General features: G+C 43.7%; 1 protein-coding gene across 3 annotated transcripts in view; it reads right to left on the reverse strand.

Moving 5' to 3' along the window:
- CDH13 (cadherin 13) overlaps nucleotides 1–13,782 on the reverse strand; it is a 1,007,942-nt gene that overhangs the window by 621,456 nt on the left and 372,704 nt on the right. The window lies entirely within an intron of this gene.

A 13,782-nucleotide genomic window follows, 5' to 3' on the forward strand; every position in this document is an offset into this window, starting at 1 on the left:
CTTGCTCTCCTCACCCCGCTTCTGCTTCCGTAGTTCTCTGATAAACAGGCTTGCTTGTCTGGTAAACCTTTGACTGAAGCGTGACACAGACGCGGGAAAAGCACATACACCAGAACGAACAACTTGCGCTCGCTTCGGCAGCACGTATACTAAAATCGGAACGAACAACTTGATGTATTCTCATAAGGCGGGCATGCCCGTATACCCAGGGCCTAGGCCCGAATGCAAAATACGACCCGCGCTCCCCACTCCCTCCTGCACCAGCCCCAGCCTCCTCCTTGACACCTGCACGATGCTGACTTATAACACCATGGGTCTGTCCACCCGGATCTCTGCTTCCTGCAAGTGGGATCACGCAGCGCGTTCTCTTTCGTGTCTGGATTCTCCCACTTACTGTTACGCTTGTGAGCATCACCCGTGTGTCTGGGACTCACAGCAGTTAACCCTCACCACTGGGTAGGATTCCAGGATGTGGCTCTAATGAATTTATCTATCCCACTCTTGATGGCCGTCGGGGCTATTTCCAGGTCGGGGCTCTCAAAATATCGCCTCGAGGAACTTTCTTGTGCGTCTTCAGTGACAATGTCTACCTCGGACTGAGCACACTGTTAAAGCCATATAAATATTTGATGAACTAAGCCGATCTTTCTGTTCTGGGAGATCATTCTTATGGTGATAATGACCATATTAGCTGATAATGATAATAGCTAATGTGAATTGAACCTTTTCCACATGCGAGGCTAAGTGTTGGGCATTTTACGTGCATTATCTTATTTAATCTGTGTAACGGATGAGGTGTACTTTGCAGACCCCAGGTTATAGGTAAGGTAACTGAGGCTCGGAGAGGGCAAGGCAGGTGCCCCACAGGATGAAACCAAGATTTGATCCTGGGTCCCTTTGCCTTTTGCAACTACATGTTTCCGTAAAGACTCAGCCTCATATAAAACATAGCCTTCCCAAAGCCCCATCGGAACCTGAACACCAGGGCACGAGCACCCAGTCTGTCCTGCTGCTGGGCTCCTGCCCAGCCCTGATGCGCACCACGGGGTGCCCCCTCGAGCCTCCTCGGCGTCAGGGTCTCAGCACCTTCCTTGGCTGCCCGCTCAGCTTCAGGGGCATCTCTGTGCAGATGCGCGAGTGGACCGTTGGGCATCTCAGATATTGGCTCACTTCCTCTGACCATCGTGGTAGCTAGGATGAATCGGGCATGCCCACTTTCAGTTTTTGAAGGTGAACTATGAAGGAGAGACACGTACGTTGCTTCATTACTATCGATTAGCATTCATCCACTGGGGACACATTGTTCACATGTCAGGGCCTGCCGGATTGCCAGGATGCTGGCTGGCTCTGGCCCTGGCCTCTGGGAGGGGTGCAAGACAGACTGAGCTGGGGAGGGCTGGGGTGAGGGAAGGCATACAAATTTGTGGGGTTCTACTTCAGCCTTTCTCTTTCTTTTCTTCCTTTCGTCCTTCCCACCTCCACGAATTCCTTCCATAATTATTTACTAGAAACCCTAGATGCTGGGTTTATAATGTTGAGTAAAGGGACACAGTCCCTGGGTTGAAGTATAGTCCTAGAGATAGACATTAATGCAATAGTCTTGTAAGTAACAGGGGACCTACTCCAGGCAGAAAGAGCCACAGCATGCGCAAAGGTCCAGTGGCACTCACGGGATTGCAAATAATTCAGTGAGATGGGCATGAGAGCAAGGGAGAAAGTGAGGAACAGAGAATGGAGATAAACTGGAAAGGTGGGGTCTGGAAGGCCACATCAAGACTTACTCCTTGAAGAGAGCTTTGGACCCTCCCATCACAACTATAGAGCCAACTTGCCACTACCTGAGTTTCATACAAATACAGACCCTCATTGCAAATGATGCCGGGGGTCAAGGTCCTCCATGGCTAAGCTGTCCATCGGCCTCCCTTCTGGCCTCTACCTTCACTCCGTGCCTCACACATGACTCACCCCTGCACCAGCCTCTGCCTTCTGTATTTTCCCACCCTCTGTTCCTACTATTCCCTCTGCACAGAAGTTACTTGCTGCCTTCCTCACCCTGTTGACTCTCAGCCTTTCTAGAAGAGTCAGCTCCGCAGCTCGTCCAAACGCCCTCCTCATGGTCCCTGAGTTTCCTGCACACAGGATCTTCTGTATCATGTCATATCGATATCCCCGTTTTATGTATCTGCTTTCCTCATCAGAACCAAGAACCAAGGGGTGCCTGGGTGCCTCAGCCGATGAAGCGTCTGCCTTCGGCTCAGCTCATGATCCTAATTAGGGTCCTGGGATCCAAGCCCTACAATGGGCTCCCTGCTCAGCGGGGAGCCTGCTTCTCCCTCTCCTTCCGCCACTCCCCCTGCTTGTGTGTGTGCTCTCTCTCTCTCTCTCTCTCTCAAATAAATAAACAAATAAATCTTCTTTTGAAAAAAGAACCAAGACCAGAAATTTCATCTTATTTTTCTATCCATCCCTCTATCTCCAGCAATGAACAGAGAGCACTTTTGCATACAGGAGGCCGTCAGTGATGATGACACTTAACTGCTCTCCAGGGGCAAAATGATACCCTAGCGGTGGCAGACTGGGGACATGTACCTCTTTCATGCTGGGAGCAGAAGCTGCTGCAAGCAAAGGCAGGGATTGAGAAAGATGGTCCCTTGCCCACTCTTGTCTTGGATGAGCCCGGCACTGGAGATGGGTAGGAAATGAATGCCCCTGCTGTCCCCTGAGCACCCCAGACCCTGCACGCATCCATTTACGAGAGCACTTGGCTTCCCATGCCTGGCTTTGACTTAGCTCATTGGTGAAGTCAAAGGTGATACCTTAACTTTCTTCCTAATCTGAGTAAGGCCGTGTATAGCCCCAAAGCTGGGATCGGTGCGCGTGTTGAATGAATGAATGTTTTGACAAATAACAGGAACAACATCTACCATTTACTGAATGGCAGCTGCGTGCTAGGCCATGGGCCAAGGACTCTACATCAGCCTCTCCTTTTTGTCTCAATTCTAACCAACAGCAGCATTTCCAACTTTTTTTTCCCCACTATGTACCCCCCAGGATTTTAAAATGGTTTGCCTAATGGCTACTACTGTCGTGAATTGTTTTGTTGGTTTTTAAAGAAATTGCAGGTTTTTTTTTTTTTTTTCCTTCCGAGAGAGTAAGAGAGAAATTGAGCATAAGCAGGGGGTAGGAGCAGAAGGAGAGGGAGAGAATCCCAAGCAGGCACCCAGTGCAGAGCCCTGCTTGGGGCTGGGTCTCATGACCCTGAGATCACGACCTGAACTGAAATCAGGAGTCAGGTGCTTAACCAGCTGAGCCACCCGGGCGCCACTACTGCCATGAAATGTCAGTGGCACACATACACTCCGTGTCTGTGTACTTATGTGCCTCTGTTTATACACACACATAAAGTGCAAAGTTTTGCCCCTCCTTCATGCCCCCCGCTTGCCCCAAGGAAAATGCACACTCTATCAGCATCATTTTCCATTTTACAGGAAAACAGACTGAGTCCCTGCGATTGACCGACTCGCTCACATACCCCCAGAGAAAGCAGGAAACTGTCCCCAGTCCACCTGTATACCGCTACAGTTTAAGCTCTCAGCACATCCATTTCCTGGGAATTGAGGTGTAAGAGGGAATAGGGCAGTTGCCCCACCCTGACCCCTGAAGGCTACTCACTAATCCCTCTGGGCTTCTCAGAGATCCCAGATAAGGGTGTATTGAGAAACCACATCTACGTTCAGGATCTGGCGCATCGTAGGCACCCAGTATAGCCAGCTTTCTTCCCAGCGGCTCTATCAAATAACTAAGGATTACAAAATTGGGTCTCTGTTTTAGACACCTTTACCAATTCAGGAGCAGATCCTTGATACTATGGTTTTTTCAAGGCTCTGAGAATCACCGGGAGAGCATTTTAAAACGTAGCAATACCTGTTCAACTACCAACCAAGATTCTGATATAACCGGGCTGGGCTGGGTTCTGGACACTAGTATCTCTTTAAAGTTCCCCAGACGGATCTAATGCCGCTAAGGGCCAAGAATCAGGACCTCAGACAACGGACTGCTTGTCAAGATGCCAGGTTCCCGCATTTCCCAGCCACGTCTGGCACAGAGAGGAGGCTGAGGACCCAGCATGCCAGGAACTGCTCTTCCCGTGCCCTAAGAAAGGGCAGTGTTAACGGCAGGTTTCTAAGCCCTTTTTCCAAACCTGGCTCATGTGCAGCAGCCCTGTGACCTTGGGCGGACCACCCATCCTCTTCGAACCCCCACGTCTTCATCAGTAAAGTGGGACAAGTCATAGTACCTCCTTCATAGGTATTTTAACTCTTACGGTGAGCATCAACATGATCACATAAACCTACATGCATAAAGCGTGTGGGATAGGCCTCCACGAATAAGAATCATCACCTCCACGACTTCTGTAATTGTGGGCACTAAGGAAGCTACATTCTTTTCCTTTTCCTACATAGCTTCCTGCTTCCAGCTAGCTTCCCACCTGCCTCCTGGGTCCTTCTGTCCTTTCTGGTCAGGTACCCAGGCTCTGGCCTGCTGGGCCGGCTGTGGTTACCGTGGAGATGGTTCCTCAAGGCACCTCTGCTGGGGCCAAGGGAGTGAGGCAGATGATTCTGATCTGGCCTGGCCCAGCTTCGAATCTTCCCCCTCTTCTTGGCAAAGCCCTACCTGCCCCACATGAGAGGTTGTGAAGGAAAAAATGACACCAAAGAAGCAAAAGGACAGTGCCCCACCCATAGGAGACTCAACAGCGTTTCATGAAACGTTCTTTAAGTGGATTGTTTGTACTGATAACTTCCTACCAATCTAACATAATGTTTTTTTCCTCAAAGCACAACACTGCATGGAGAGCTTTACACTCATAATTGCGCTGAATCCTCACGTGACCAATTGGAGGTAGATAATTTGTTTCCTCTCTAGAAATTTGTTTCCTCCTTCAAACACTTCGCGTCCAGCCTCACATTTTCACCATATTTTCCTCGCTGATCTATTATCCGCTTAATATTTTTCTTCTATTTGTCTCACATTATTTATTCTCACAAAATTATTTGAAGATAACATTTAGAATATATATCAGATGGGCCAGATGTCCCTTCTTTTTTCCCCCCAATAAAGTTGAATTAAATCTAAGGAGCCAAATAAAGACATGTGTATCCTTGCAGGCACTGAAGCCCTCAGAGTGATGTGGGTTCCACCTTCCCGAAACGCTGGCCTGGGCTACATTCGGCTCTGCGTATCCCTTATTTAGATAAGGTCATGCCTGGCAAGTTTGAGAAAGGGGCACACCTTAGAAAAAGAACAGTCTCGACCTCGCCTGTGACAGCAGCTTTGGCTGTTATCTGAATGGCGGATCTGAAGTGTATGAGGAATTCATAATCAAAAGAGAAACAATTTACCACACTCTTACTTGACTTCTTCCTCCTAGAAAAACAGATTCTACGTCCCCACCGATGAGAACCGCCCCTGAAAGTCCGTGTTAAAGATCAGAACGGGTAGCATTATCCCCCAATCCTTGTCTCATTTGATAACTTTGTTGACACAACCAAAATATCAGTGACTCTCAAACTTTTTAATAGAGATCAAGTCAGGGCAAGTTTGGGGGCACAGAGTTCAAAGAATGTATTAAGGATGAAAATGAATAGTTTATGTCTACCTATTTTTTTTTAAATGCCTGTTTCTATATAGCTTGGAATGACACTATCAGGATAACCGGAAGGAAAAATTCTAATAAACACTTAAGTTCATGGACAAATATTCAAAATCTCCATGTGAGGGAGAAAAGAAAGTATCCGTACTATTATGAACCTACCAAGGACTTCCGTACATAGTTTATCACTATAGCATTTAAAATAGCTTCTAGAAAGAAAAATGTATATACATATAATATACTGTACATGGGGATTTATTGGAATCAATTGCACAACATCATTCTTTGAGATAATCTTTGAACACCCCAGGAGAAGAAATGGGGAGTGAAAACTCCCCACCTGGGGGAAAAATGCAAATTAGACAAATGGCACCACTCAGCGTTTCAATTATGCTTTCAGCATGTTTCCACTCAAAATGTCCTCTGGGCTTAATGCAAATGTCACAAAAAGACAAACTTTAGCTGGGAGACAAAACCACAATTGAAATGGGAAGTTTGGCACGTGAATTAAGGGGCTTAATCTTCCTGACCTTGATTTTAGGCTTTTTGCTCTCTTTCTTTTGAATGTGGTTCTTAAGGATGAAAATCCAAAGGCATAGATTTCTTACCATCTTGAAATGTGTGAGTGAGCAAATTATGTATTTGTATTATGTATTATGTATTATGTATTATGTGTGTATTATGATCGCAGGAAATATGAGAATGCAACTGGATTTAAATTTATCCGCAAAACATAGATCAGCCCTGCTCATGTGGATAGGTATGCACTAAAATAGGGAATTTGGGCTACTCTGATAGGTGTTTGGGGGTCAGTCTAGGATCCATACACTCTTATCGGAGATGGGCAAATGGTCCTAAAAACATACATACATACATTCATGCATACATTTGCAGAGATTCAAAAATTCGTCTGTACGTAAATGACAAGGTCTCTTAGAGTTGGTGTTCAAATCACTTGTATATTTGGGTGGGGATGCATGTGAATCAGGGGGCCTATGGACTCTGAATTAGTCTTCCCAGGAGCTGCAACTCCCCCACAGGTAGATATGGTTGGATCTACAGATAAACTACTTCTAGCAATCTCTACTCGCACACAGAAGAAAGTAGCATTGTTTCAGCAGTATGATAGCAAAGGAAAAAGTCCTGATTCATATCATTTGCCAATGTCTATGGTGTAAATATTCTAAACATAGCTGGTTTCAGCTACCAATGTGCCTTTAATAGCCTTACAGATTTTCTAGAAACTTAGCAACCAGCTCTCGGGAATCCAATACCAGCTGACTCCAGCACACCACTGAGACCAGGCAATGACTCTGTGCAGCAGAATATAAATTGTTTGCTCTCTCTTAGGCGACACCAGATATCCCAGTCCTCCTGGCCTACTTAGTAAAACAGAATCTAATTGTTTCATTAGCAAGAAGGGCCTGTATATTTGTTGATTTGCTAGGCCTTGCTGGGACGCGGAATGCCATGCCTTTCTGACAACAGAAGTACCACTGAATTCAGAGGCGTCAGATGGACTCTCTCCAGGATACAGAGCAAGACGAATCGCTTTTCACATCCCTCAGTATCCCACTGGCATCCAGAAGTACCAACTTCCTTTAAAAGAACACACGGGGCGCCTGGGTGGCTCAGTGGGTTAAAGCCTCTGCCTTCGGCTCAGGTCATGATCTCAGGGTCCTGGGATCGAGCCCCGCATCGGGCTCCTTGCTCAGTGGGGAGCCTGCTTCTCTGCCTCTGCCTGCCTCTCTGCCTACTTGTCATCTCTGTCTCTCTCTCTGTCAAATAAATAAATAAAAATCTTTAAAAAAAATAAAAAATAAAAGAACACACAAGGCTTTGTCCAGGGACGCTATGGACTTGCCCAACTGAGAGAAACAGAAAGCATTCCCTGTGGTTTCCCCACACCTTCATTTCGCAAATATCCGAGGCAACCTAACTTCCATTAACATAGGTTTAGTCCTACCCACACTGGGCCAGATCCCTGGATGATACAATAGGCACCTCCTCCCGGCGTCATTCATTCTACCCTCTTACTCCTGAGTGCACCGGACTGTATCCTGTACTCCATGTTTCGTGGGAATCAGCACAGATATCTGCAGAGCTTCTGTAAGGTTATGGGTGTGGTCTCAACCATGACTGATGAGCTCAGGAGTAGAGTTCACCTCCCAAGGCTTTGTAGATCTGAGAAGTGCAAAGTCTTAATGCCATCTTATGTTTCAATTCCAACTTGGACAAAATAGAGTTCCAATTCTATCATGTCAGGCAAAGATATCATAATGAATGATCTTGTCAAGTGATCTTCTGCAGGAACCTATTTTTGCCATGTAAACCCTTAAGGGCTTCCTCTTGGAACAAGACAGAGCCCACACCTGCTTTCAGGGGATTTTCTCTGCCTACCATTAAAAACCGACTTGCTAGTTCTGAAGCTAGTCTTGTCTGTCAGGGTGTTACATTTTCTGCTTGTTACAGATTCTTTAAAAATGGCAGATTGTTTTCTGAAAGAAGACTGTGCATCTTGAATCCCATGGTACTTATAATCGCTATGAATTTGTATTTCAAACTGGGATTACTTTCCATGGCATAGCGCCTGACACAATATACACCCAACCCTGTTCATTGAATGAATAAATAGCAGAACTGCAACTTGACAGCTAAGCAAATTTGAAACTCTCCAAACAAGAGTGAGAATAATGGCCCAAATTCACATGAAGATTCGAGTAAGCCAACTGAAAGTCACCCGATCAGCAAAGTATTAATCACAGATTCGGTAGCTTTGAGAATCACAGAGTCTCAGATTTACAGGGATCCCCTCTCGGTGATTTCATAGTACTAGCACATGGCTCTTACATAGCCTTTAGTTATTGAGTTATCTAGTAATTATGTGCAAAAATACCTCCCTCCTTACTTCTGTGTATAGGGTAAATTAATGAGAAGAGAGATTTGCTCCACTACAATTTTCAAAATTTTTGGCCTTGCAGTTGGAGTTCTCTGGGGACATGTGGCAATGCGTCCCGTCTGGGCCTAAGTTGTGACTCAGATCCTGATTGTGTCTGATGCAATCAGACCTGTGATTTCCCAAGTACCTCTCAGCTGCAGGGGCAGATCTACATAGGAAGGAAGGGGTCTATCAGGAGGACAACTTCTACGTGAGTGCTTAGAGAAATGCGGAAACAGACGGAAGACAGAGAGAACTCAATATTGGTTTCTTAGTCCAGTCCCATTGGGTTGTAGTTCAGGGAAAGAATAAGCTGTATATATAAGCTTTAAGATACACAAACCACAGGCAATTTAGGTTAATCTCAAACACTGTTAGCCTAGTTCCTCACAAACTGCTATGGGGAACGGTGGCTTGGCCCTGTTTCCAAATGGAATGCACTTGACTTTGCTCTGGTACAATGAAGACTAAAGCAGCTTTGGGTCTTCCAGCAACTTGGGGATGCATGGCTTTGGGGATCCTAGAGATGGACTTGGGAAACAGCCTTCTCACAAAAGTAGTGAGGAAACGCTTCCTTTAAGAGCCTTTCAGGTATGTTACCCAACAAAGAGGCTAGAAGGAGGGGTCATGGGAGAATAATTTGTGAGTCTGTGGGAGGTCTTTCAGAAATAATCCTAATGATGGCCAAGGGAGGTGGGTCTGTTGAGGTTTTACAATTGTACAGGTGGGGGATACAAGAATGTGTAGCGCAGATATGAGCATTTATATGAACTCATTATTGTTCAGATACAAGAAAAGCCTGAAGAAATTCAGGTTACCATTTGGAAGCTTCTGTTCTTTCTGGATGAAAAAATTTGCTTGTCACTAGATACTCTGAAGTGTAACCTAAATGAGTATGCACCAAGAATGGTGTGGAAAGGATTCTGGTATGGGATGATGTCTTTTACAATTGGGAAATTCTACTATTCTAAATCTCATCTAGCAACCCTTTAAAAATATTGTTTTTTTCACTTACAATGTGTGGGATAGCAGGCAGTAAGGGATAGATGCCAACATAAAGATAAATAAGGTAGGTTATCTGCCGTCATGATATTCAGTGTCTCCAACAGTGGACCACACAACCATCTGGAGAGATGCCCTGTTGAAGGATGCGTGTTCCATTTCCTTGTTGTATTAAAAGGCCAAACAAGCATCACAGGGTAGAAATTACAAGCAAACAAAACATAGTTCAATGTAACAACTTCTTTCTAACAGTGAAAGTCAACCAATGAGTATGCTCATCGTTATCAGAAAGTATCCAAGAAGAGGGATTAGCAACATATATTTCTCACTTTACTGAAGAGATGTGTTCTCTAAAAATCACTTAGAGAGCAGATTTATGTATAACTTTCCTATATTTTATTATAAAATTAGATGTGTTCTTTTAATCAATGTTTTGGCCTTAAGTCATAATAAAATCATATTTAAGAATTCAACAACACATTAGAAACATTTGAAGTGATGAATTATAGCTTTTCTGGTAAATATAAATAGTAATACATAACCCAAAAAGTGAAAGTATGCAAATTACACAGGCATATTTTTTAATTGGCAATGAGAGTTTGAAGATCTAATTATAACCTTGACCACCCTCAGTTTAGCAAGACAGCATCATGGATCTAAAGGGCCCTTAGTTTTAACCCAATCTCTTCCCTACAACTCCACGCAGGATGACTGACCAGTCTCTTTCTACGCTCCCATGAAATGTTCCAGAAGGGATAAGGAGGACTTGGAGGTGAAGGCAGGTAAGAGTGCAGCAATGGTAACCCAACACTTGGAAGTAAATTCAAATGTCCAAGATGAGGAAGCAAACAAACACACACAAAAATCCTGCAAAATGAGTCTTCAGAGAATGTACTGAATCAGCTGCTATTTATAACAGAATGTTTAAAAACATTGAAATAAATGTATACCATGCTATAATTAATAGAGAAGACATACTTGCTCCTCCTAAAGACCTTATAATCTATAATCTGAAGCAGTACTCAGGAAACAATGGTCTCTAATTGTTCAAGCCCAGAAGAGGAAGGTGGGTTCTGGGAGACATAAGTGTTAAGCATTTTTTAAAAAATTTTTATTTAAATTCCAGTTAGTTAACATACCATGTAGTATTAGTTTCAGGTGTGCAATATAGTGATTCAACAGTTCCATACTATGCCCAGTGCTCTTCATGCAAACGTAGTCCTTAATCCCCAACACCTATTTACCCCAAACCCCCACCCACTTCTCCCCTGTAACCCTCAGTTTGTTCTCTATAGTTAATACCAAGAGTCTGTTTCTTGGTTTGTCTCTCTGTCTGTCTCTCTCTTTTTTCCCCCTTTGCCCATTTGTTTTGTTTCTTAAGTTCCACATATGAGTGAGATTGATACTTGTCTTTTTCTGACTGACTTATTTCGCTTGCATAACACTCTCTAGTTCTATCCATATTGTTGCAATGGCAACATTTCATTCTTTCTTATGGCTGGGTAATACCCTATCCCATCCCATCCCATCCCATCCCATCCCATCCCATCCCATCCCATTCCATACCCACCACACCCCACATCTTCTTTATCCATTCGTCAGTCAATGGGCAATCAGGCTATCACCATGACTTGGCTATTGTAGATAATGTTGCTATAAACATCGGGGCACATGTATTCCTTTGAATTAGCGTTTTCATATTCTTTGGATGAATACCTAGTAGTGCAATTGCTAGGTCAGAGGACAGTTCTATTTTTAACTTTCTGAGAGATCTCCATACTGTTTTCCAGCGTGGCTGCACTGGTTAGCCTTCCCACCAACAGTGCGAGAGGTTTCCCTTTTCTCCACATCCTCGCCAAAACCTCTTGTTTCTTGTGTTTATTATTTCAACCACTCTGACTGGTGTGAGGTGATCGCTAATTGTAGCTTTGATTTGTATTTCCCTCATGATCAGTGATATTGAGCATCTTTTCATGTGTCTGTTGGCCATCTATATGTCTTCTTCAGAAAAATGTATGTTTGTGTCTTCTGATCCTTTTTTTAAAGATTTGAGGGAGAGAGAGAGAGCACAAGTGGGAGGGGTAGGGAGAGGGAGAAAGAATCTCAAGCAGACTCCACACTGAGTGTGGTGCCTAATTTGGTGTTCAATGTTACGACCCTAAGATCACAATCTGAGCAAAAACCAGGCATCAGATGCTTAGTTGACTGTACCATCAAGGGGTCCCTCTTTTGCCCATTTTTTGATTGAATTATTCAGTTTTGGGGTATTGAGTTTTATAAGTTCTATATATATTTTGGATGCTAACCATTTATCAGACATGTCATTTGCAAATATCTTCCCCATTCCATACATTGCCTTCAGTTTTGTTAATTGTTTCCTTTGCTATGCCTAAGTTTTCATTTTGATTAAATCCCAATAGTTTCTTTTTCCTTTGCCTCAGGAGACATGTCTAGAAAGAAGTTGCTATGGCCCATGTTAAAGAAGTTACTGTCTGTGTTCTCTTCTAGGATTTTTATGGTTTCCTGCCTCACATTGAGGTCTTTTTGAATTTAATTCCACTTTGAATTTATTTTTGTGCCGGGTGTAAGAAAGTGGTCCAGTTTCATTCTTTTGCCTGTTGTCGTCCAGTTTTCCCAGCACCATTTGTTGAAGAGACTGTCTTTTTCCCATGGGATATTCTTTCCTGCTTTGTGGAAGACAAATTGCCCATACAGTTGTGGGTTCATTTATGGGTTTTCTATTCTGTTCCACTGATCTTTGTGTCTATTTGCTGTTGAGCTTTTAACAAAGTATCAGGAACATAAGATGAGGTTCTCCCTCACCCCAATCTTCATATGATATTTCAACTGCTTCACAGAGGGGAAATGAAGGGCATTGGAGAGGATGAGTTGTCCATGGTGCAAAGGTCAGTGATAGAACTCAGGTTACCCAGGCTCACCACACTCCAGAAGTTTCATTGCAGCACTCCAGTTACTATATTTGAAGAACTATCCAAGAAGTAGTGACTGAAGAAACAGGTTATTTTTTCACATAAAATATAATAAGCCAACATTTACTAGGTTAGTTTTCCAGCCTACTTGATTAAAAAAATGGACACATTGGCTAGGTATCAAAAATTTGTAATAATAGCAAACTTTGGTTGACGAAGTGGTTGAAGATTCTAGCACGGCATCCTTCAGTCCAGTTCTGAACTAGCTCGGTCAGTATGAATGGCAGTGGTATTCAAGTCAAATAGTGTTAGTTCATTTGAACACGCACTGGGAATTACCCAAAGCATTTCCCTAGATCTTCCCGGCACTCCACGAAACCATAATGGTTCTTGTTTTTCAGGTCTGACATCGATCTTCCACAATAGTTTCTTATGGAGCATTGTTCACTCGCCAGACAGTAGGCTACCCATTGGTAAACATTGCTTTCGCCTCTCCAACAGTCCTAGAAAGATAGTCTTGTATAGACGAGGGAACTGAAGCCCAGAGAGATCAAACAAGTTTCTTAAGGTCACACACCTGTAAGTAGCAAAACCGGAACTTTGCTTTTTACTTCTATTGCAGAGTCCTATCCCAGGTCCTGGGGGAAGACATGGGGCTCAATGATTCCAGGATGGTGGAACCAAAAGTAAATTTTAGAAGTTATTCTATAGCCAAGGAACATACAGCTTAACAGAAGTTAAGAGCTGACAGAGCTGTCAAAGATGGAAGTGAGCGGGATCTTGAAGTAAGTGATTAGATCCATCAGGGGAAAACCCATAGAGCAGAAGCCAGAAGACTCTGTGGGTCAAAGTTGAGGGAACAGTTAAACTCTGAAGAAAGGTAAGGAAAGTGCATGAATGGGGCCCAGCCAGATCATTATGCAGCCCCAGAACATCTAAAGTATTCAAGAGCTTCTACATGTATGGATTTCTTAAAGGCTGGGAGAAATGCTAAGCGTGGAATTTGCAATCAGTGATCTATCTAAAACTTTTATCAAAGAACTCTTGAGATCTCAACTTTCTGAAGACCAACACCCTGCTATTCTACTACAAAGTTGTCACAAACTCCCAGATCACATCAAACAAAACATCATGGGGAAGAAGAAAAAAAAACAGCGCAGTAGTTTGATCCATAATCTTCAGAATGGTTTGATTTTCATAAAACTCATAAGAAATCTGTGGACAGCGTGTGGATGAATATCTTCTGTATGAAACATCCT

This window comes from Martes martes, assembly GCF_963455335.1.
Source record: "Martes martes genome assembly, chromosome: 17".
Lineage (NCBI taxonomy): Eukaryota > Metazoa > Chordata > Mammalia > Carnivora > Mustelidae > Martes > Martes martes.